Raw genomic sequence first — 24,901 nt, 5'->3', positions numbered from 1 at the left:
GACACCAGGACCTACCCGTGGAGCTGATCTGCCCTCTGACCATCGACTAGTCATCTGTAAGATGCGCCTGCCATTCTTCCACTCCGGTGGTGGGTGTACACCCAGGACCCCATTCCAACCTAAAGTGGCCTGGTCTCAGTTATCTGATGAAAGTTACAAGCAAGAATTTCTGGCTGACAGAGGAAGTGTTCAGGATGGTTGAGAAAAAGCGACAGGCCCACTGTCATCGGCTACAGAATCCCACGTCAGAGAATGAGGAGGCTTACCGCAGCCTTCGCTCGGAGGTTCGGAGAGCCGTGAGGCGCTGCAAGGATGGGTGGTGGTCGCGGGTTGCTGAGGAGATGGAGTCTGACTCAGTGGCCCGCGATCACAAATCTCTATTTAACTCCAATGCGGTTTCAGGAAAGGGCGGTCCTGCACAGATGCCATATTTTCTGTCCGTCTGCTACAGCAGAGGTGTAGGGAATTCCAACAAGACCTACATCACTGCTTTATTGACCAGGTCAAGGCATATGATACCATCAGTAGGCCTGGGCTCTGGGTTGTTATTCGTGCTTTTGGAGTCCCTGACCCTCTGCTCACGATCATTAAGGACCTTCATGATGGTGAGCGGGCCCGGGTAAAACTACGTGGCCGGGAGTCAGAGCCATTCCCTGTGCACCTTGGGGTGCGACAGGGATGTCCTCTGGCTCCCACATTATTTCACATCTATTTTGACCACGTAGTTCGTGGAGCCTTCAATAGCTGTACCGGGGGAATCTCCATTTGGTACAGATATAATGGGAGGCTGATCGATGCCCGGGTGTAGTCAAGGGATGGCTCCCTATTGCTCAACCACGTTATGTATGCCGATGATTTGGTAATAGCTGCTCATTCAAAGGAGAAGTTGGAGACGCTGCTGCTGAGACTGGAGCGTGCCACTAAGAGATGGGGCCTTACCATCAGCCCCACCAAAACTAACCACCTGCCAGGGTGTTTTGTACCATCGGAAACTCCACCCCCACAACTCCCTATCGGTGATGGGGCAGTTGTGGAGAGAGTGGAGAGTTTCCCATACCTGGGCAGTGTGCTTATGACCGGCTCCAGTTTAACAGCAGAGGTCTCACTCCGAATCAGTCGAGCGGCAATATATTTTCATCGGTTGCGTAACGCTGTGTGGAAGCTACCTGGTCTGTCGCTCCGCACTAAGCTTCAGGTCTTCTCGGCCACGGTAATTCCCTCCCTTCTCTACGCTTGCGAAACGTGGACCCCCTAATGGAACATATTCGCCGGTTAGAAACATTTAGGCTAGCCTGCCTACGATCCATCCTGGGTTTAACCAGGCTGGATTGTGTGAGGAGCTCATAGATCTTTGAAAGATCTGGGCAAGGTCCCATCGGTGAGCTCCTCCGGCAGGCAAGGCTGCGTTGGCTGGGTCATGTAGCCCGCATGCCCAGCCACCGCATGCCGAAACAGCTTTTGTTTGGTCGGATCGAGGGGGCTAAACGGGCGCGGCACGGGCTAGAGAAGAGATGGAGTGATGTGGTACAGGAGGACGTGGAGCTGAGTGGACTTGCCGATGACTGGTACCAGCGGTGTCAAGATCGGCCTCTGTGGAGGAGGCTCGTGAAGGATGCTACTGGGCAGTTGGAAGCAGTCGCCCTCCAACAATAACGGAGGGCGGAGGAGCGACGCTCACAACAACGAGCGGAGCGCCGGGTGGCTAAAGCACAGCAGGTTGGCACAGTAAAGGGCACAGGTGGTGCATCAGCCAGTCATCTCAGTCATCTTTGTCAGTCGACCCGTAGCACTTGGCTCTGCCCCGTGACCTCCTGCCAGCGGGCGTTCGACACTTCACGTGGCATCAAGGTACACGTGGCCTGGCACAAGCGTCGTGGTGACGTCACCGCCACTTAGTGGCGAATGGCGGTTGTTGTGTGTGAAAGTGAGTGTAATGGGGAGCGGTAGTGTAATGGTTAGCGCTCTGCACTACGAACCCAGTGACCCGAGTTCGATTCCCGCTCACGGCCAACGCCAGTGAAGAATATCTGAACCGGTCCTGGGCCTCCCCCTAAGCTCAACTCAACCTCAAATGAGTACTAGGTGGAGTGTGTAAACATCGTCACTGGGGAGACAAAGGCGGCAGGGCGTGGTGCTGTCCACCCACCCGCTCGTGCGCCGTTCCGACAGTCATAGGTGTTCACTAACAGCACTTGCCCCAACAGTCTGTTCAGGCTATATGGGGATCTTTGTCTTTTTTGTGTGCAATTGTGGTGACTCGTTGCGCCTCTTCCGACAATAAAGTCAGCGTCAGGGCTCAATATTTGTGAAAATAAATTTTATTTTTCTATTTATGTTCATTTGTTTCGTGATTTATTTACTATTTAGTATTTTTTTTTACAGTCTTATATGCAAATGTACAATATTTCTTTTTAATTATGAGTGTAACAATGCTTCCTTTTTTTAAATCATAACGCATTTCATAACACCGACTGAACGGGCATTTAAGTAAACTACATCATGTTCCGACTTACGAACCGTTCGACTTACGAACGAGTCCCAGGAACTAATTATGTTCGTAAGTCAAGGACTGTCCGGATGTTTAACTTTTTTCGCACCGTACGTAGCCAACCTTGCTAATTGTAGGTGCGGGGGAAAGACAACAAACTAAACACAAATAGCAGTTGAAATATATATTTTATTATTTCATTTTTTCCCTTCAACGTGACTTTACCGAAAGAGCTAAGAATATGAATTACTGCAGTCACGAAAGCTTTAAATCCAAAAATACAAATAGCAGTTCTAAATAAATTAGTTTTCAATCCAAGTATTGATCAGTCGGAATGCTTATCACATGTTAAAAAAAACTGTCCCCTCGTGCTATAAATGCATGGGAAAAGAATGTTAAGTGTACAGTCCTGTACACACAATTCTGGTCAAAAAAAAAAAACTGGCTCAAAGCAAGTTGTAACAAATTTTGTTTCTCACGTTGCCTTCTTCATGTCTCCACTGCTGGCGTGACTTGACCTTTTGCAACGAAGGAAGCGAATAGCCCACTGACCTTCTGCTACGTTTCCCAGGAGATGCATCGCTGTTCAAATGTGCTCGCGGTCACGTCGGCAGGTGCCGCAGGATCCGTCGTTAAATGAAGATTCCGCGTCGTAAAACGAGATCCACTGTGGGGTCGTTTTACGTACGGCGAGCGTCGTAAATCGGACGGTCCTGACCCGGATATTAGTGTGCTTAACACGTGGTAGGCTTGGGGCGACCAATATCGTCCATAATACAGGGGTTGCTTTGGGGTTAAATCGCGTAAATATGAATATGTCGTTAAAACCTGGATGTCGCCTGATGATGGTAGTTGTAATTACTGTCGAAACGTCGTAATCAGATTGTAATTGTTGTGGATTTACTCTCCAACACACCGGTGTGCTGTACTAGTAATGAATTGGCATGTTTTGTTTACGTGACAAACCTTACTAATTGGCTGTGTCGGGTGGTGGCGGGTTTAACGACACAACATTTATATATTTACGCAATCTAACCCCCCTCGACCCATAAAAACTAAAATTGTATGATGTAGTGTTTTTTTTTCTCCAAATTTTAAAGAAAACATTTTACTGACCGATTTTAACGTTGAAAAATTCGGGGGGGGGGGTGGGGGGAGCTTGAAAAACTAAAAATCCGGACAGGCAAGGCGGCATCTGGGGTGATAGCTGTGTGGGGTCCACACGTTCCACGTGAATGCCCGTGGTGTACTGGGCAGCCTTCAGTGATAGACTACGCCTGGTGGTTCGCACATCACAGAGGTGACTCAGCGATGTTAACTCCCTTGCCTGGTATGCAGGAAGTCGTGGGTTCGATCGCGACGCTGAGGCATGTTTGTCTATTCGGATTTGGCGTGTCTCTCTAACTCACCGTGATGACGTTGATTTTTCTCCAGGTCCTCCGGTTTTTCCTTCCACATTTAGAATCTGCATGCCTTCTGCGTATTTGGCTGCTGTAAATTTCCACTTTATAAGCGACTTCGTTGAGCTATAATTTGTGATAGCCAGGTCGCTTCTGCAAAAGAGCTATATAGCTCAGCGGGCCTTTCCTCGTGGAATAAAAAAAAATTAGTTTGGTAAAATCCCTCGATCGTTTATGAAGGAAATATCCACATCGCCTTCGTAATAATGTTTGCATGATTACGAAAGATATGAATAACATTGGTCGCCAAATTCCACGTGTTCAACTCCGCCCCCCCCCCTCCATCGACCACGTGGTGTTGCTATTGTGACGCGTGTCGTCGAGAGCGACGTCGATGACGAGCGACGGCAGCCAGGACCGGGCGGGTGGTCGCAGGAATCAATCGCGCGGATTATTAAAAAAAAATAAACACCCCTCCAACCCATCGCAACGCTCGATTTATCTCTGCGGCCCTGAAGCTCCAGTGGGCCCTGCAGACCATCGCGATGTAATTCCACCAATCAATCAGCAACAACTCCATCAACGACTCCATTTAATCACTCTTGCCGAGGGATAGGACGCGACAACCTCCGAGCGCCTCCCCCCCCCCACCCTAACCACGCCTCAAGAGACAAATCGAGGAGCAAGAGACGTTGACAAAAAAGATGGGCATGCAAAACTGACACTGGAACACACGCGGACACTCTGTGAAACGATGAGGACAAAATGAACGGCGAGAGATGTCGGGGGGGGCGGGGTGGGGGAACGCGACGCGTGCGTCGTCGAAGGCGCCTGAGTCGATGCCCACCGCTGAGATAGTGGGAAGGTATCAACGTGTCCGGTAGATCGTTAAGATTGCAGGGTCGTGGCGCACGGCAACGGCTTGGCGGGAGGTCTTCATCTGCCAGTGGATTGATGATGATCGTGATGATGTGACGCGCGATATTACGAAAAAAAAACACGCATTGCGGTGGTTTGGATTTAGACTTAATATCTAAACAATCACCGGTAAGGAAATCTCTCAGCGAGAAGACGGCATGGGCATTCCGGCTGTCCTCCTGACGATGCTGGTTGTAATTACTGGCGAAACGTCGTAATGAGATCGTAAATGTTGTGGATTTGCTCTCCAACACACGAGCAGTGTTGCTATACTCGTAACTAATTGTCACGTTCCGTTTACGTGACAAGCGTTACTGATTGGCTGTGTCGGGTGGTGGCGGGTTTAACGACACATTTACGCGATCTAACCCCCCCTCCCCCAAACAACCCCCCCCCCCTATTTTATTAGGCATATATATTGTTGGCACCTCTGTGGAATTGTGACGCCCGCTGTATATTTGAAGTTTGAATGTTCTCCCCGTGGTCGCGTGGATTTTTCTCCGGCTGCTCCTTCGTCCCCTGCGCATTGAGAATGAACACGCGTTCAGATTATTCAGCCGCCCTAACATTTCGGGTGGCGTCTGCATTTGAATCAGCTCTCAGAAACGGCCGTCGATAGGTCCGGAGATGAAAACTGCTTGAGGTTGGAGAGGCATCGCCTTGGCGAGATCTTTCCTTTGTCCACATATATATTTTTTCAAATTGAAAAAAAAATTCATAAAAATAATCGGACCGCGCTCATCAAGAAGAAAGAGCAAATTTTAATTTCGCTCAAGTCAATTCCATCCTTAAAACGTGGCACGCCGCGATTCGTTTCGTGGGGGGGGGGGGGTGGAGGAGGATCGGGAGGAGGTGGGGGGGGAGGGTGAATTAATTCGCTCGCAGAATTGCGTTTGCAATAATAAACCATGCGTATGAAATGCAACGGGCGCGTATGCTTCACATCACGTGGTGGCCCCGCGCGTACGCCGCGTGCAACACAAAGCCGTGTGCGAGGTGTTATTATCCTCTTCGAACGGGAGCGGGTTAAGAAGGCCCTCCCCTCCACCCTCCACCATTGTTCGTTTCGTTATTTCGCCGCCGAGGAGACTACGTAACGACGCTGGGAGGTTTGGGACGTAAATAAATAACTAAATAGGCGTAACATTTCCGAGCGCTAAACAGTAGCGGGCCATTATCACGATGCAAAATTGCGCAATTTGTCAAAGTGACACCTCAGCCCATTCTACTTGCAACGCGGGGGAGAGCGGGTGGTTTTTACGCGCGGGGATTCCACGGCTTTGCTCTTCCATCGCAAAGCGATCCGTGTGTTAGCAAGCCTATGAAACACGGGTGACTGAACTGTTCCCAGTTTAGTGCCTCTCTCCCTCCCCCCACCTCCCAAGACTCTGGAACTCTCTATCTATCTCTCTCTCTCTCTCTCCCAAGAGATCTCCTCGGGATCTCTCCGAGTCTGCTGACGTTTGTAGAGCTCGCCTTGCATCTTATCTGTAACACCCACACTTGTTCAACCGTCTGGCGACTTCAGCGCGTGGCTTTGAACGTTAACTTATTTTTTTTTTTTTGCCGTATCTCGGTTTCTTTGTTTCGCGAAGCGGTGTTGTGCACAGGTGTTGGTTGCTGCTCCTGTGTCTGAGATAACTGATGGCAGGCGTTTTTTTTAAACCGATATATTCTCATTAATGAATATCATCATGAGACTGCGTATCTGTAGAATTGTTCCTTTGTTTTATTTTATTCAGACTTTGAGATATGAGTCCTCGATTTACCCAGGAAATCCTCGAGTCGTTTTGTTTCGTTTTTAATCAACGCTTCGTGGGCAACCAACTCCCCGACCTCGTCCGATCTCTGAAGCTAAGCAGGTTGGGTGATCACGATGCAACAAACACCTCACTGGGTAATTGGCAGCTTACTTGGTCCGGGCGAACATGCGACCGTTGTACCGTACTCAAAAAAGGATGAAGAGAAAGTCCCAAGCATCACGTGACTTTAGAACTTCCTTTGAGTGTTTCGTTTCTTGTCCCCCCCCCCACCCGCACCTGCGATTAGCACGGTTGGCTACGTACGGTGCGACAGAAGTTCAACGTACACACACACACACGAGATACGTAGGCTACCGACGTAATGTTGACTTGTTTGGACCTGGCCAGCGTCGCTCCGAGGCGCGGTGGCCGGTGGTCGAGACGAGGGACGGAGCGGCAGTCAAGGGGTGGAACGCCGCGCCCGAGAGGAAGTTAATTGACTGCCACCTTGTGCTGTTAGTCTCGTGTGCAGAGAGAAACAGAGAGAGAGAGAGACAACGAGACAGAGAGTGGGAGACAGAGAGAGACAGAGAGAGACAGAGAGAGACACAGAGAGAGAGAGTGCTGGACAACGGCCAGACAAGACCGTACACGTACTTACACGTGTACAGGGGAGATCCGGATGTCTTGTGACCTCCAATTAATTGACCCCGAGAACTATTTTTCGATTGCATATTCATTGATGTTTAAATCATCATCATCATCATCACCACGATCCATGGGCAGATAGGCTGCTGCAGGGCTATGCGATGGGCAGTGCAGCAAGATCCATTTTTTTAAACCGTATTTCTACACGCCTAAAGCTACGCTCACCACTTTCAGCAACCTAAATTGACCAGCGTGGTGAAGTATGGTCAAATAACACCCACGACCAGCACAGCATTGGGATGACCTCATCCAGCAGTGGATGGACCAAAGGGCTGTACATGTGTAGTGGCATAGCGCTGCCTGCTGGCGGAAATGGGTAACTGTGGTGTAGGGCAGCATCCACGTCAGCAGGCCACGAGAGACACTCGAGGGGGACATCTAAAGGGGAAAGGTCACAGAGGAGGCCCCATCGGGAAGCCTCGGGAACCTGCCAGTAGGTTCCAGAGAGGGGGCGTGGCCGGGGCGGAGCGAGGTCACGCTGGGGGGTCTAGGCGAGGCCCCTGTCGGCGACCTCGGGGCTGGAGTGGGATCCCCGTCGTGCTGTTCAAGATCGTCGTGGATACCATCTCATCGTCGCTGTCCTCTCGTCGCCATGGTCGCTGCCGTCTTCACTCGACATTGCGCTGCTAGATGGTTGTTAGCTGTCTCCGTTCAGCGCCGTCAGTGTCAAGACGGTTAGCATTGTGTATAGGCTAGCAACAGTGATAGTGTGTACCCACGTGATGTTGTGTATAGGCTAGCGACAGTGATAGTGTGTACCCACGTGGTGTTGTGTATAGGCTAGCAACAGTGATAGTGTGTACCCACGTGGTGTTGTGTATAGGCTAGCAACAGTAAAAGTGTGTACCCACGTGGTGTTGTGTATAGGCTAGCGACAGTGATAGTGTGTACCCACGTGGTGTTGTGTATAGGCTAGCGACAGTGATAGTGTGTACCCACGTGGTGTTGTGTATAGGCTAGCAACAGTGACAGTGTGTACCCACGTGGTGTTGTGTATAGGCTAGCAACAGTGATAGTGTGTACCCACGTGGGGTGGTGTATTATCCCGATGGTGCTCGTTAAATAAAAAAAAGTGCCTCCAAGTGCTACTGTCTCCGAGTTAGTCACTACACGTGTACATGCATGAGTTTGTTTTCTTCTCTGGATGCTGTGGAGGGCAATGACCCTTCTGTATGCACGTACGTATGTCCAACTTCCTTTGCACCGTACATAGACCTACCGTCCTAGTCAGAGGGGCTGATGGAAGGACAACAAATGAAACACAAAAGGCATTTCTAAAGAAATGTGTTTTCAATTTCTAGAGATTCTGCAATAGAGAGGTCGGAGGTGTGATCTCTCTGACCTTTGACCTCTCTAGATGGTCACCTCTCTGACGTCTCTATATGTGACCTCTCTGACCTCTCCAGAGGGTGACCTCTCTAGAGGGTGATCTCTGACCTCTCTAGAGCTGACATCTCCGACCTCTCTAGAGGTGACCTCTCTTGAGGGTGACCTCATTAGAGGTGACCTCTGTGACCTCTCTAGAGGTGACCTCTAGAGGTGACCTATCTGGCATCTTTAGAGGTGACCTCTGTGACCTATCTAGAGGTGACTTCTCTAGAGGTGACCTCTCTAGAGGGTGACCTTTCTAGAGCGTGACCTCTTTAGAGGGTGACCTCTCGAGAGGTGACCTCTCTAGAGGGTGACCTCTCTAGAGGGTGACCTCTCCTGCCTCTATGTGCTGTGAAAAATGAGCATTGCTTGTCCAAAATATTGCCAATAATAAATATTAACGCCACAGTATGATTGACGAATGTGTTCAGTTGTTCATTGTCATTGTGCAACACTACCAACCCAACAGCAGCATCACCAACATAATGTTATGCAGCCCGTTTCTAGCCCAAGGGCACTTTCCTCTGAAAAGCGGATGTACTTTTTTTGTTCCGGCAAAATTACAAGCACAGTGGATTATTAAGGTGATTCATAACGCCTGTCACGTCTCGTAGATTAAATAAGATACCGCGCTTGCGTTCCCGAAATAATACATCAATATCCTCGTGCCTGTACGTTAACGCGCTGCCCATCAGGAAAGTGACACAGCACCGATTCACGACCGTGAAATACAATCGCCGCAAAGTTTGCATTCGGCCTTCGACGAGCGAAACGTTGAGTTTGTCCGTAAGTTCAAAGTTTGCATTCGGCCTTCGACGAGCGAAACGTTCAGTTTGTCCGTAAGTTCAAACGCGCGCGTCGAGGTACATCGGACGTACCTGCACGAGCGACTGCGGCGTTGAGTAAGTAAGTAAAAAAAAAGCAAGCGACCACGACTATTAGCTCTTACTGGAGGATGCATTCGCCGCGCCGGCGAAATGTAAAACGATAACGTCGGCAAATTATGCTCATCATTTTTGTTCGGCGGCCAGTGTGGCGTGTCTCGGTCGTCGTGTGAGCTACAGGCAGAGGGGTTCACGTCATGTCGCCACAGTGATGTTCTTACTAATGGGCGCAGCGCGCGTGCGGAGCATCTGGAAGCGCGCCGGTTAACGGACGCTTTTTTTTTTGCTCGAGTCCGAGAACCCGTGACACAAACACGATGGATTCATTGGTCGTCTGGACATTATTTCGACGGCCGCTTGACGCTGCGGAGATGCGACGGTGTTTTTTTTTTTCGGTTCGTCTGGGGGGCACGCGCGGCCCAACGTTGGTCTTGCAGATGGGTCTCGTGAAAAGTTGAGGCACCTGAAATGTGAGAGAGCCCCCTTGTCGCGCGTCAGCGGATAACTTTGGGGAAGGGCAACGATTAAGGATTGCTGACGTGACAAATTAGCATGCGCGCGTAGCCGTGTGAACTATCTAGCTTACACTTTAATTATTCGCGGACAAATTCAACAATTTTCACTTAGCCGGACGGTTGCCCACTCAATCGAGCATGGGAACGTATACATTGCCATCATAATTCGTATTAGTATTTACACTTTGCTTGTTTATCCAGGGAAAAACCTCTCAACGAGATCCCACGATTGTTTGATGAGAAAATAAAAACAAGGTGGTCCCTTGGCTAACATTTTCGTAGCAGGGGCGGGGGGGTGACGATTGCTCTGTGGACCGGACCACCAGCAACACGATGAGCACGCTTGGTTAATGACGTCACGGGATCTTTAACGTCCTGCTCGGAAGCACACGGAGTTGGCGTCACTTACGGTTACCAAAGACAAACATCCCCCGTGTAGCCTTAACAGACTGTTGGGGCAAGTGCTGCTAGCGAGCACTTATGAAGGTCGGCATGGCACACGAGGGGGTGGGTGGCCAACACCACGCCCGACCGCCTTTGTCTCCCCATTGGCGATCTTTACACACTGCCACCAGGTACTCATTTGAGGCGGAGTCGACCTAGGGGAGGCCCTGGACCGGTTCTGATATAATCGTCACTGGTGTTTAGCGATAATCGTGAGCGGGAATCGAACTCGGGTCGCCAGGGTGCGTAGCGCGGCGTAACACTACCCGCTACACCACCGCTCCCCACTCACACACACGCCGCAGTATTAACCAGGGCGGCCTGCCGGTGTCGATCCGCGGGCCTCTGCAACGAGCGGCGAGCCATGCCACCTCCTGGCCGAGTGACCGTCCCAACCTAAAAGCGGAGCTGACGGTCTGAGACCGGTTACCAAGGTTACTCAGTGACTGCAGGAGAAGAAACAAGCTGTAACGTTGCATGTGTTCATTCGGTTAAAAAAAAAAATCGACCTTGGATCGTCAAAGATATCAGTGCGTTGTCTGCGTGTGAACATTTCAAACGTGATTAACAAACGATGGCTCGGCCAGCGATTATGCAGAGCGATGGTCGCTCCCAACTGGCAGGCGAATGCCCACTGGCATGCTCCGATTCCTACAAGTCCCCTCTTGGCCACGTCGATATTTCGTAATAATACGTAAAATATATATGCGATTATTATCAAAAACCTGCAGGTAGCTTATTAGACATTTCTGTAATAGCTGCGCTGAAATTATTACCCTCGGAAACTACAGACGGATCAATAATCTGCTAGATTTAGTACGCCAGGCACACACCGACTTAGACCAGATTGTACCTTTGCAATGGAAATACTGAAAACAAGAAAGACGCACGACACAACAGTTGCCATCCATTTGTTTTATTTATTTTTCTCAAAGATAATTGGGGGGGCTTTTATCCACAGCAGTTTGCGTTGGATTTTGTATAAATCGACTTGCTTGGATCACGGGCCCAAATCTCAAAGGGCCTATCCTGGAATTCAAAACCCTGGAGCTGGACCACACACCTTCTCGCATATAGCTGAGCAAGCGTGGAACAACAACAACGCGACTTTAACACGGGCTTTTGTTGGGTTAGATCGCGTAAATATATAAATGTGTCGTTTAACCCGCCACCACCCGACACAGCCATTTAGTAAGGTTTGTCACGTAAATACAACGCGCCAATTCGTCACTACTACGGCACAACTTGTGTGTTGGAGAGCAAATCCACAACATTTACAATCATCGCGGCTGAAGGGTGTGCTGTACCAGTAACGAATTGGCATGTTCTGTTCACGTCACAAAACGAACTAATTGGCTGCGTCGGGTGGTGGCGTTTTTAACGGCACATTTATATATTCAAGCGATCAAACCCCCCCCCCCCCCAAAAAAAAACCCACCTCTATTATGGATGATATTGGTCGCGAAAGTCGACCACGTGTTGAACTGAACAACGCACTCATCGGACGGATGGAAGGAAACAAAGATAGCCGGGCTATCGGATTGTGTGAAGTCATGGATCACTTCTACCGATCACCGCTGAACTAACACGCAAGCACGCAAACAAACAGAGCGGTCAGTTGGGAACTTTCCCAAGCGAGGGCCGTGGCAGCAGTGAGCGGACTTGGTCACAATTTTACTTCGTGGTCCGTGCCGTGGGCAACACGCGCTGGCGAAGGGGGGGGGGGTGGATTTTTGTTGGCTCAAAAGGTCAAAAGAGCACTACCCCCTCTAACCCACAACCTTGACCCCCCCCCCCCCCCCTTCAGCTGCGATGATAATTATGCACGAGAACGTGATTCATGGCAGATGTGTCTGGCTTGATTCTAATCATACCCGGGGGGGTGGGGGGGATTAAAAATAAAAATAACGCGCCGTCTCATGCAAATGTTCCCGCAATCGAAGGCACTTTAATAATTATTCACGGTGGGGATGAGAAACACGACATAAACGCTGACGCTGATTGCGTCGATCAGCTCGAAAGATTAGCAAAGCTGGTGACGTCCCGGTCTTAATTGTCCGTGGCATTTAATTTTTGTTTGCCCTCGGCGTCAAGACGATGAACACATCGGTGGATGGACGAGGTACGGGGGGAAATCTCATGGCTTCGTAAACGGGGAGGAGGAGGGGGGGGCACTCATTCATCTCGGAGTGGGGGGGTTGGGGGGTTGAGGATGGGTCGAGTTTTTAAACTCGACGATTTAAGCCCCCCCATTGTCACAACTGCAAAGGAATTTGGCGCGCGATGTCACAACGTTGGGATGCCGAATGAGAGCGCCCGTGCGCGGTTTGCGGAGCGCCCTGCGGAGCCACCCGCTCGAGCGACCGGCCCGGATTTGCCTGGGGGGGAAAAAAGAGACAAAGACCCCCCCCCCCCCCCGTATAGCCTTAGCAGGGTGTTGGGGCAAGTGCTGTGAGCGGACATCGATGAGGAAGGTCTGCACGGTACACGAGGGGGTGGGTAGCCAGTACCACGCACAATACACATACACGAAGATAGACAAAGATCCCCCGTATAGCCTTAACAGGCTGTTTGTGAAAGTGCTGTGAGCGAGCATCAATAATAAAGATCCGTACGGCACACGATGGTGGTGGGGTGGCCACCACCACGCCCGGCCACCTTTGTCTCCCGAGTGGCGATCTTCCCACATTGCACCAGGTACACATTTGAAGCTGAGTCGACCTAGGGGCGACCCAGGACTGAGTTCATAATAATCGCTGCCATCGGGTCACCAGGTTCGTAGCGTAGCGCGCTAACCGCTGCACTCCAGCTCCTCACGTAACACACACACACACACGCACGAGTGTCGGCATGTGACCAATAAATTATTGTTTACATGTGAGAGGAAACCAAAGCACCCGGAAAAAAGCAACACGTGCGATGGGGAAACACTCTATCCCATGCAGACGGAACAGGCAGACTCCACATTTTGGCTGTGCCGCCTCCTCCTGGCGAGCCAGGGGTTTCGTAACACGATCTAGTGCGTGATACACCAACCCTCGCTACTGCCTCCACAGCGCTGCATGATTACAGGCAGCCACGTGCAACAGCTCAGCCACCACCATCGCCAACAACCGCCACCACCACCACCAACCACCACCAACCACCACCAACCACCACCACCAACCACCACCAACCACCACCGCCACACACCACCACCAACTGCCACCGCCACACCACCACCAACCACCACCACGAACCACCACCAACCACCACCACCAACCACCACCAACCGCCACACACCACCACCAACTGCCACCGCCACACCACCACGAACCACCACCAACCACCACCAACCACCACCAACCACCACCGCCACACACCACCACCAACTGCCACCGCCACACACCACCACCAACCACCACCAACCACCACCCACCACCACCAACCACCACCACCACGCAGCACCACCACCAACCACCACCACCAACTACCACCACCGCCACCCAGCTGACGTGCAATTGGCATACAAATGTACCGTAAATCGACACACCAACGCAGGCCTTTAAAGCACCCAGAGTTCAGAAAATAATTTAATATTATAATTTTTATTTTTAAATATACATGAATGCAGGCACGTTAATAAACATAGCTCATGCACTGCTGCGCATTATGCATGTTACTGGCGGCAGAGGTGTGACACAGCGCGTCCAAACATTTGGACTCTTGCGCTCCCCGCACACATTGTGGTGTGAATGTAAATCTAGGCTCTTGGCAATGAAAGCCTAAAGCGAGGCACAAGCTTTAATCAAGGGGACATCTTTACCGTTCAATTAGAAATCACACGTCCGTAGGAATATCTTTTACCCCCCCCAACCCCAATGAGCGTTTAAAGTATTGCGAATTAAAATATTAAGTTTTAGCACATCGTGGGTTTAATCAAGAGCACAGAGTTACATCATCACTCAGCCACTTTACCAAGGCAATCGTGAACTCTGTCGGTGTATTCTGTGGCACATTTATACCTGACCGTCACAACAAACAAAGATCCCCCGTGTAGCCTTGGCAGACTGTTGGGGCAAGTGCTGTTAGCGAGCACCTATGAAGGCCGGCACGGCACGCGAAGGCGTGGGTGTCCAGCACCACGCCGGACCGCCTTTGTTTACCTCGTGGCGATGTTTAAGCACCGCACCGGGTACTCATTTGAGGTTGAGTCGACCTAGGGGAGGCCCAGGACCGATTCAGATAATCGTCAACGGTGTTGGCCGTGCGTGGTACTCGGCACGTGGATTCACGCGTCACGCCACTTCACACGCGTCACAACAAACAATCACGTGATTCACGCGTCACCCCCCTTCACACGAGTCCGTGCAATTCCTCATCTCGGACTTTGGCTTCGCTCACTTTTTAAACTCGGTCGGCGATACGTTTCGCCGACGGGACCTTTTTTGTTGTTGTTGTTCTTGCCAGTATCAAAGTATGCAAAAATAAGAGTACCTTCTTCACCCTTTTCTGGCAATACAACAGGTGGTGTTAAGATGTTCAAACACCAAATATAAACCTTTTTGCAAGGAATCAAGTCTGCATTAACCACACGTACTTGTGGTAAACATGCAAACAGACATGCTCTTCTTCTTCTTGTCGAATGGCTGATGTAGATGCAGAGTGCAGTTTCACAGTCCGGTGGTCAGGAGTGTAATCGCTGTGATGATGCCTCCTTCGTATTTGTGGACCGGGGCATTGCGTTGTGACACGTTGTAAGATCTTGTTCTTGGATGACCGCGGTCACACTACTACGATTGGAGAGTTTTGCCCTCTCCACCTTCCGTTATCTCGGTTTGTACTATTTCAATAAGTCGTTGCGTCTGTGCAGATAAGGGGCCCGGAGTTTCTTAGTTTGCAACAACAACAACAACAGAAACAAACAGACTTACAGGCGGCGGTGAGACAGAGACAGACAAATGTAGACCGGTTCCATCCTCACTCGGACTCATCAGCACACCATGCTCACCAATCCTCACTGCTGCATAGTTTACTCGATGGGAACCGCAGAGGGCGGATTCCCCCTCTCTCTGACACCACGGGGGCCCATTAGCTCGGCTAACGCCAGCAATAATCGAATCTCTTCAATTACGGCTTTTTCTCGTCAGTCGCAGATTTGATCATTGCCACATCCCGGAAAAATCCTAATGGGACGCCGCACGGGTACAGCGCGCGCGCACGAGTACAGCGTGCGTACGGATACGCGGGGGGTTAGATCGCGTAAATATATAAATGTGTCGTTAAACCCGCCACCACCCGGCACAGCCAACTAGTAAGGTTTGTCACGTAAACAGAACGTGCCAACACGTTACTTGTTCAGTACACAGGTGTGTTGGAGAGTAAATCCAAAACATCTACAATTTACCCTCCAACACACCAGGTGTGCTGTACTAATTGGCTGCGTCAACCTCTATCATGGATAATATTGGTCGCGAAAACCTACGTGTTAAACTGGAGCTGTTTGGAGTGCTTGGATATTACCATTGCGAAAGCGTTGATAATGTTAACACCCATGGGTGGACTGATGCATAATTGTACAATAGCATGTGTGGTTCACCTGTCCCGTGGCAGCGTTTAAATAAAATAAAAAAAAACAAGCGGAGGCTTGCGAACATTTGTTTCGTTCGTAGCAAGGGGTGGTGGGGGTGGGGTGGGCGGTGACGATTGTTCTGTGGACCGTGCCACCAGCAACACGATGAGCACGACCTCGTGAACGACGTCACGGAGTCTTTAACGTGCCGCTGGATGGGGACTCTTTTACGGTTATCAAAGACAAAGATTCCCTCCCCGCCCCTCCCCCCGCGTAGCCTGTAACAGACTGTTGGGTCAAGTGCTGTTAGCGAGCAGCAGCTACGAAGGCCGGCACTGTGGCACAAGATAGGGGGTGGGTGGGCAGCACCACGCCCGGGCGCCTTCGTCTCCCCAGTGGCGATGTTTACACACCGCACCGGGTAACTCGTTTGAGGCCGAGTCGACCTAGGGGCTGGCCGATGCATCACGGCGGCGTAGCAGTCGAGCGGCGCAGGCGGTGCAGCTGCCCACCAGAGGCTCCGCGAGCCACAACCACGCTAACCCCCCCACCCCGACATTTAGAATCAACACGCGTTGAGATTGATGATCAGTCACTGCGATGATGAGCTAATTACCAGTCACCCGGTCACCAGCGGTTGACCTACAGACAGTTTGCCCCCCCCCCCCCGCCCCCCAACAGTGGGAATGAGAAATTGTCATCGCTTGGCTCACGGCTGCGTTATGACGCTTCTGAGATGAGTGTGAACTCATTACTCATTTTTTTGTCTCGAGATGCTGACGTGACTTCAGCTAATGACATCATCATCATCGTGAACCATGATTAAGCCACTGCTAGCTTGAAAGTCCACCCAAGCTGTCCCCATCAGGCCGCCTCGGTGGCGAGATGTTAACTCCCTCGCCTGGTATGCAGGATTTCGTGGGTTCGATTCCGACCGCGACGCCTGCATATTTTGAGTTTGCACGTTCTCCCCGTGGTCACGTAGCTTTTTCTCCGGGTCCTCTGGGTTTCCCTCCATATTGAGAATCAACGTCACGCGTTCAGGGCATTTGGCTGCTCTAAATTTCCACGCGATAAGCCGCTTTGTTGAGCTATGATTTGTGATAGCCAGGTCCGCTTCTGAGAAAGAGCCATATAGCTCTTTCCCGGTGATACATTACTCCATCTCTTAACGTTCTGACCCGCCCCTGCTGGACGTCTGTGAAAGAAAAAGAGCTTCATAGCTCATCGGATTCTTCCAGTCGATGCCCTCTCAGGCACATGCCCTCACTTGGCTGGGGTGGCTCGGTCATTCGTCTGAGCCACTGACCATCATTCATTCCAACGGCAATGCCCTGACAGTGGCGGTTCGAATCAATGGAAATTCGTGCCACTGTGGTTAGCTCGCTTTAAGCACAGAGCCGTAGGAAGAGGTGTGAAGCAAAGGTTAAAGAATGAAAAAAACGAAAACTACGAAAAAAAATAAAACAACAGGAATTATAAATCGATCCCGAAAGATCTCCATTTCGACCGGTGCTTAGGTTACACAATCCGGCCACACCTCCCTCCATGTCCGACCTCTCTCCATCGCCACTATTTTCGATCACTGCGATGGGTTTGTTGCTCATTTTGACCACGTGCTTGTTCGTCTTATTCATAGGTACAGATATAGTGTCTTCGTTCTTCGTGGTGTATTAAACCTCACATTCGATGGGGACCCACAGATACGAGCTGGAAGGCAACAGCCAGACGTTGAGTCGGCGCTACCAACAATTGCCCAAGCTCTGCAGTCCTGCATAAATTAAAATGTTTTCAGCCAATTAATCAGCGTTTTAATGCACGTGGACGGAAACCAGAGCAGCCGGAGAGGCGGAAACGCTCTATCCCAAGCAAATGGGACAGATGGAGATTAGTCCGCACCCTGCTTCACCGCCTTCTCCTGGCGAGCCGGGGTATTACAGCAACTTGACACCCACGGCAAGGGAATTTCGCGAACATCCGTGCCTCCACAGGTGCCTCAATTACATGCCACGCGCGAGTAGCCACCACCGGCCGGCACATCTGGCCACTCGTTTGCGTGAAGTGAGTTACGACCTCAATAAAGCGCAACGTAATTGCTCGGCTTGCATTTTGACACGTTTCATCTCAGTGGGTGAGCCGCGCTCATTGTCCCACGCCACGTACTCATCTAATGAGCCCCATTACCTGGCCAATCACCCCCCCCCCCCCACCCACCTCCGGCAAAGTACGCGAGAAATCTCGGGCGCGTAGATGGCAACGCGGAATAGATAATGATTTTTTTTTTTAGTTTGTTGGCATTTTTATTTTAAACATCAGTCAAGGATTCCGCGAGGATATTCGACACCTCGGGAGTCGATCGCAGGTATGGATTTTTAGGGCGATGAATTGGAAAGAAAGAGCGTCCATGTGTGTTTGTGTGTGCAGTACTCCCATCTGCTGAGACTTGATAGTGAGCAGAGTAAGCTAATTCGTGGAGATTTATAATTGCTGGCACGGCAGCCGATGCGATACAAAGAACCCAACTTTGAAACGTTATCTTTATTTCTCTCTCTCTCTCCTCCACCGTTATCTCCGTTTGTAATATTTCAATAAGTCGCTGCGTCTGCGCAGATAAGGGGCCCGGAGTTTCTTAGTTTGCAACAACAACAACAAACAAAGTGGAAGTTACGAGTCGACTCTGCGGGGTTCGGAGCCGACGATGGGGGCCGCGAGTGATGCTCCGTCGGGGGGTGGGGGGGGGGAGTTTGGGGGGAGGGGGCTGGGGGGAGGAGGTTGGGGGTAGGGTTTGGGGGTTGTGGGTTGGGGGAATGGGGTTGGGGTGAGTGGGTTTGGGGAGGGAGGTTGGGGGGCGGGGTTTCGGGGGGCTTCAACGCGTGCCGAGATTGCCGATTATCAGTGGTGACCTTATTTGGCGAAATAGCCGCGGGGGGGTAGCAAAGGTTGAGCTGGTGACACTCTAGAGGTGGAGTCACATCTGTAAATGACGAGAAAGCGCCACCCACCACCGCTCCCCCCCCCCGCGGCGCCGTCACCAGCGTCGGAACGTTTTGTTTGTTGAACTTAGTAACAGGTTTTTACCCTTTTATCTGGCACAAACACTGACACCTTTATACAAGGGATCATGTTTGCAATAACCGCAACACAAGCAGTCAAAATGCAAACAAAAAGAGAGACAACTCTGATAATGATATTGGCACTGTCCTTTAAATTGATTGGTCCACACCCGAGACGGCTTTTCTTAGAGCCCTAGTCTTCACTGGCTTCTTGTCTTCTGGTCTAACACCAGTGGAGACTAGGGCTCTAAGAAAATCCGTCTCGGGTGTGGACCAATCAAATTTCAAGGACAGTGCATATTATTATCAGAGTTGTCTCTCTTTTTGTTTGCATTTTGACTGCTTGTGTTGTGGTTATTACAAACATGATCCCTTGTATAAAGGTGTCAGCTTTTGTGCCAGATAAAAGGGTAAAAACCTATTACTATATCTTGCTACTGCCATAAGAGGTCTCATAGTGTAAATTTGTTGAACTTCTTTTGCACCGTAAGTAGCCAACCGTGCTAGTCGGAGGTGCGGGGGATGGACAATAAATTAAACACACAAAGCAGTTCTAAAGAAATTAGTTTTCAATTCCACATAGTAACGTGGTGTATAGTATCGTATAGTGTAGTGTGAAGGGTTGTGTGTAGTGTAGCATGTAGTGTATAGTGTAGTGTGCATTGTAGTGTATAGTGTAGTCTATGTATGTTGAACTTCTTTTGCACCGTACGTAGGCCAACCGTGCAAGTCGGAGGTGCGAGGGGAAGGACGCCGACCTAAACACAGAAAGCAGTTCTAAAGAAACGAGTTTTCAATCTAGATTCAAAAGTTGCACAGTAACACAATAAGGCACGTGCACAAAGCACCGGGCCTCTATGCATTACGCAACAACAACCATCAACAGCTCTCGAAGAAGTGCACAGTGGGTCGCCTTGTGCTTTGGGTCACCATCACAAATGAATTCGAGGAGACGTGACCGATTGGCTCGCAGATGTCCAACTCTGCATCACCGCCGCAGCCGCCGCCGCCGCTGCTGCTGCTGGTGAGTCGGTCACATTTGCCCTCGCTTCGGTCGATGGTCACCTAAGACAGGATGTACTCGCAGTGCAGTTCTTGGGGAACTGCTGACGGATTGTTGTTGTTGTTGTTGCTGCTGCTGCTGCATAAATGCACGGGGACTCGAACGTGGTGGCCCCCTTCACTCGGCTTTGTCTTCCCAATGCAATGTTGCCTCATTACCTTTCAGCCCCCCCCCCATATATACTGTCGCTCCCCCCCCCCCCCCAACTACAACCAGGCGTCTATCTCAACCCCCTCCTTATCAATCCGCCTTGCTTTACAGCATCAAAACCACACACTACGTAGAAACAACCCCATTCTTTATTTCAAATTGTTATCATGCTACGTGCAATTGTATCATTGCCGTAAAGGCGCTATGTTAAATCTCGTTACGATGAGATGAGAGGCCGTGAGCTATTTTTGTTGCCGTGTTTCGCACGGGGTAAGAGTGAGCAGAGGAGGCGGCAGGAGAGACGGGATTATCGTTACGGGGCTGACATTAGCAGGAGGAGAAAATGTCACCAGTAACAGGTAATTCCATCCTGACACTGACACCCACTGCTTGGATAATCCTGGCTTTAATGTCCCGAGAGGACGCATCGCTGCAGCCGACTCTCCTGCTCGAAAGGCCATAAACCACCTCGCAGTTCGCAGAACAGCAGCAGTGGCAGCAGTAGCAGCTGCCTAATGGAATCCCAGTCAACGTGGCACCGACGTGACTTACGGCTAAAATGTGTTCCACCTTGATAAAGCAGAAGGTGGCTTGAAGGCCGAGGCGGCTGTGGGAGGGTGGGGTAGGGGGGGATGGAATGAATGGCCCCGAAACTCGCCGTCTCTTTTCGCCAAGTGAGATGGATGAAGGAGTGTGGGAGGACTGGGGGCGGGGCCACGCCGTCGAAATCTGTGTGCGCGGAATATAAATAAATGAATGAACGGATGAATAATTCGATAAATATATAAGTGAGTAGACGAATAAAGGACGCGTTCGCGTCAATTAAAAAAAAGAATGTCTGACTCTGTCGTGGTTTCACGTGGTTCACCTGTCACTTGCCAGCGTTTAATAACTAAATAGTAACTTAATAACTAAATAATATCTTAATAACTAAATAATAACTTAATAACAACTTAAATAACTAAAAAACAACTTAATAACTGAATAGTAACTTAATAACTAAATAATATCTTAATAACTGTATATTAACTAAATAACTAAATAACAAGTTAATAACTAAATAAGAACTTAATACTCTTTGTTTCTTTCGGTAAAGTCACGTAGGTATAAAACAAAATAATTTATAATTTGCTCATTGTTTTTTTCCCGCTAAAGTCACGTATGTAGAAATACCATTAAATCATTTTAAATCAAAACAAAACCAATGAGTAATTTATGCAGTCACGGAAGCTTTAATTCTTTATTAACTTATAATTTATTTTGATTTCTACCTAAGTGACTTTACCGAAAAGAACCAAAGAGTATGGATCCCTGCAGTCACGAAAACTTGAGATCTAGAATAACTTACTAACTACATTATAACTTAATAACTAAATAATAACTAAATAAATACATGACGACGATTGTTCCGTGGACCGTGCCACCAGCAACGCGATAAGCACGCCACGTGCATTGACGCCACGGGATCTTTAACGTGCCGCTGGGAAGCAAACGGAATCACTTGCGGTCACCAAAGGCAAAGATCCCCGCCCCCGTATAGCCTGCAGCAGGCTTCGAGGGCAAGTGCTGTTAGCGAGTAGCAGCACTTCTGAAGGCCGGCACCGTGGCACACGAGGGGTTGGGATGGCCAGCACCACACCCGCCCCCCATTCGTCTCCCCAGTGGCGATGATTACAACACCGCACCAGGAACTAATTTGAGGCCGAGTCGACCTAGGGGGAAGAGGCCCATGACCGGTTTAAATAATCGTCACCGGTGTTGGCCGTTGAGCGGTAATCTTACTCGGGACGCCGGGTATCGTAGCGCGGCGCACTAACCGCTACGCCACCGCTCCCCGCACGCAGAGATGCGCACAGCACCGTGACGACTTTCCAGAACCCTCCTGCAAAAGAGCCTTGAGGCTTTTCCTTGGTAAACGAACGTCACGATAATTAACAAAAACAATTGTGTACAACGGCGCTTGCCACAAACGAACCGAGCAATACCTCGCTGATCTCGTCAATAAACCAACGCGCCAACTCCCGGTCACCCTCGCAGCGACGGATTTTGGCTCAGCCATCGAACAAAGGCGGTGGTCACCGCGTCGCGCGGCGCTTTCAGATGTGCTTCTGCGGCCGTCTGGAACGCGCTCTTCCTTCCGATGTTAGGAAGCCACTGGAGCTAGGCACTTTTAAATTTTAATTGAAAACTAACCTCTTAAGAACTGTCTTCTTCGGTTCTTTCGGTAAAGTCACGTAGAATGAGAATAAAATAATAAATTGATAAAATAAAATAACACAATGAAATTCTCACGACGTTTCGGCCACAACACAAGCGGCCTTCATCAGGTGAAGGGACGAGACTGTCTGGAGGACAGCGCTGGAGCGAACACAGCCAAGCTCAGACCGCGACCTTTAAGCTGTGTGAGAACTGCTTTTTATGTTGAGATCGTTGCTCTTCCCCCCGCACCTCCAATCAGCACGGCTGGCTACGTACGGTGGGAAAGAAGTTCAATATACAGGCATGCATACACTACAATACACACTACACTACTATACACTACACTAGTCACTTTAAGATGTTTTTCTTGTTCGTGTTTTTTTTGTTTGTTGTGGTTGCACCCGATTCAAGAGCCGAATGGCTCACAGGGCTATACCAAAATAAACTGAAACTGAAAACTGAAACTGAAACGACTATACTACAATTAAAAAGTAATGTCTTTAGAACAATTTTGTGTGTGTTTAGTTTATTGTCCTTCCAGAGTTCAGCAGACATACATGCTTCAAACAGTTTGAGAAAGGTGAGTGGACTTGGGCAAGAGGCGTCGTGGTCAAACAAAAGAGATGGTGGCCGATGGTCGAGGCGGTGACGGAATAGCAGCTGAAGGAGGGGACAGACGACCGAGAGTGCAGACGGAGCGATGAGACGAGGTCGCGTGCCGCAGCGAGATGGACTGTGGCATCCAAGAGATGGTAACGGTGTGAGGGTGAGAGGGTTAGGGGTGGTGGGTGGTGGTGGTGGTGGTGGCGGTGAGACTGTTCGTCATACAGCAGTGGATAAATCACAGCCGGATATATCAAGCCTATGTCTCCGCTGGGGGTGGCGGCGGGGGGAGGGACACGCGTGCTTTATGAGTTACGCTACAGTGAGGGAAAAAAGCATTTGATCCCCTGCTGATTTTGTACGTTTGCCCACTGACAAAGAAATGATCAGTCTCTAATTTTAATGGTAGGTTTATTTGAACAGTGAGAGACAGAATAACAACAACAAAATCCAGAAAAACGCATGTCAAAAATGTTATAAATTGATTTGCATTTTAATGAGGGAAATAAGTATTTGACCCCTCTGCAAAACATGACTTAGTACTTGGTGGCAAAACCCTTATTGGCAATCACAGAGGTCAGACGTTACTTGTAGTTGGCCACCAGGTTTGTACACATCTCAGGAGGGATTTTGTCCCACTCCTCTTTGCAGATCTTCTCCAAGTCATTATGGTTTCGAGGCTGACGTTTGGCAACTCGAACCTTCAACTCCTTCCACAGATTTTCTATGGGATTAAGGTCTGGAGACTGGATAGGCCACTCCAGGACCTTAATGTGCTTTTTCTTGAGCCACTCCTTTGTTGTTTGGCCGTGTGTTTTGGGTCATTGTCATGCTGGAATACCTATCCACGACCCATTTTCAATGCCCTGGCTGTGGGTAAGAGGTTCTCACACAAGATTTGACGGCACATGGCCCCGTCCATCGTCCCTTTGATGCGGTGAAGTTGTCCTGTCCCCTTAGCAGAAAAACACCCCAACAGCATAATGTTTCAACCTCCATGTTTGACGGTGGGGATGGTGTTCTTGGGGTCATAGGCAGCATTCCTCCTCCTCCAAACACGGCGAGTTCATTTGATGCCAAAGAGCTCCATTGTGGTCTCATCTGACCACAACATTTTCACCCAGTTGTCCTCTGAATCATTCATATGTTCATTGTTAAACTTCAGACGGGCATGTATATGTGCTTTCTTGAGCAGGGGGACCTTGCGGGCGCTGCAGGATTTCAGTCCTTCACGGCGTAGTGTGTTACCAATTGTTTTCTTGGTGACTATGGTCCCAGCTGCCTTGAGATCATTGACAAGATCCTCCCGTATAGTTCTGGGCTCATTCCTCACCATTCTCATGATCATTGCAACTCCACGAGGTGAGATCTTGCATGGAGCCTCAGGCCGAGGGAGATTGACAGTTCTTTTGTGTTTCTTCCATTTGCGAATAATCGCACCAACTGTTGTCACCTTCTCACCAAGCTGCTTGGCAATGGTCATGTAGCCCATTCCAGCCTTGTGTAGGTCTACAATCTTGTCCCTGATATCCTTGGAGAGCTCTTTAGTCTTGGCCATGGTGGAGAGTTTGGAATCTGATTGATTGTTTGCTTCTGTGGACAGGTGTCTGTTATACAGGTAACAAGCTGAGATTAGGAGCACTCCCTTTAAGAGTGTGCTCCTAATCTCAGCTCGTTGCCTCTATAAAAGACACCTGAGAGCCAGAAATCTTTCTGATTGAGAGGGGGTCAAATGCTTATTTCCGTCATTGTAATGCAAATCAATTTATAACATTTTTCACATGCGTTTTTCTGGATTGTTTTGTTGTTATT

Source organism: Petromyzon marinus, chromosome 60 (assembly GCF_048934315.1).
Source record: "Petromyzon marinus isolate PM22_M1 ecotype Great Lakes invasive population chromosome 60, UKy_Petmar_22M1.pri1.0, whole genome shotgun sequence".
NCBI classification, from domain to species: Eukaryota; Metazoa; Chordata; class Hyperoartia; order Petromyzontiformes; family Petromyzontidae; genus Petromyzon; species Petromyzon marinus.
The sequence above is the reverse complement of the archived record's forward strand: the minus strand, read 5'-3'. Positions refer to the sequence as shown.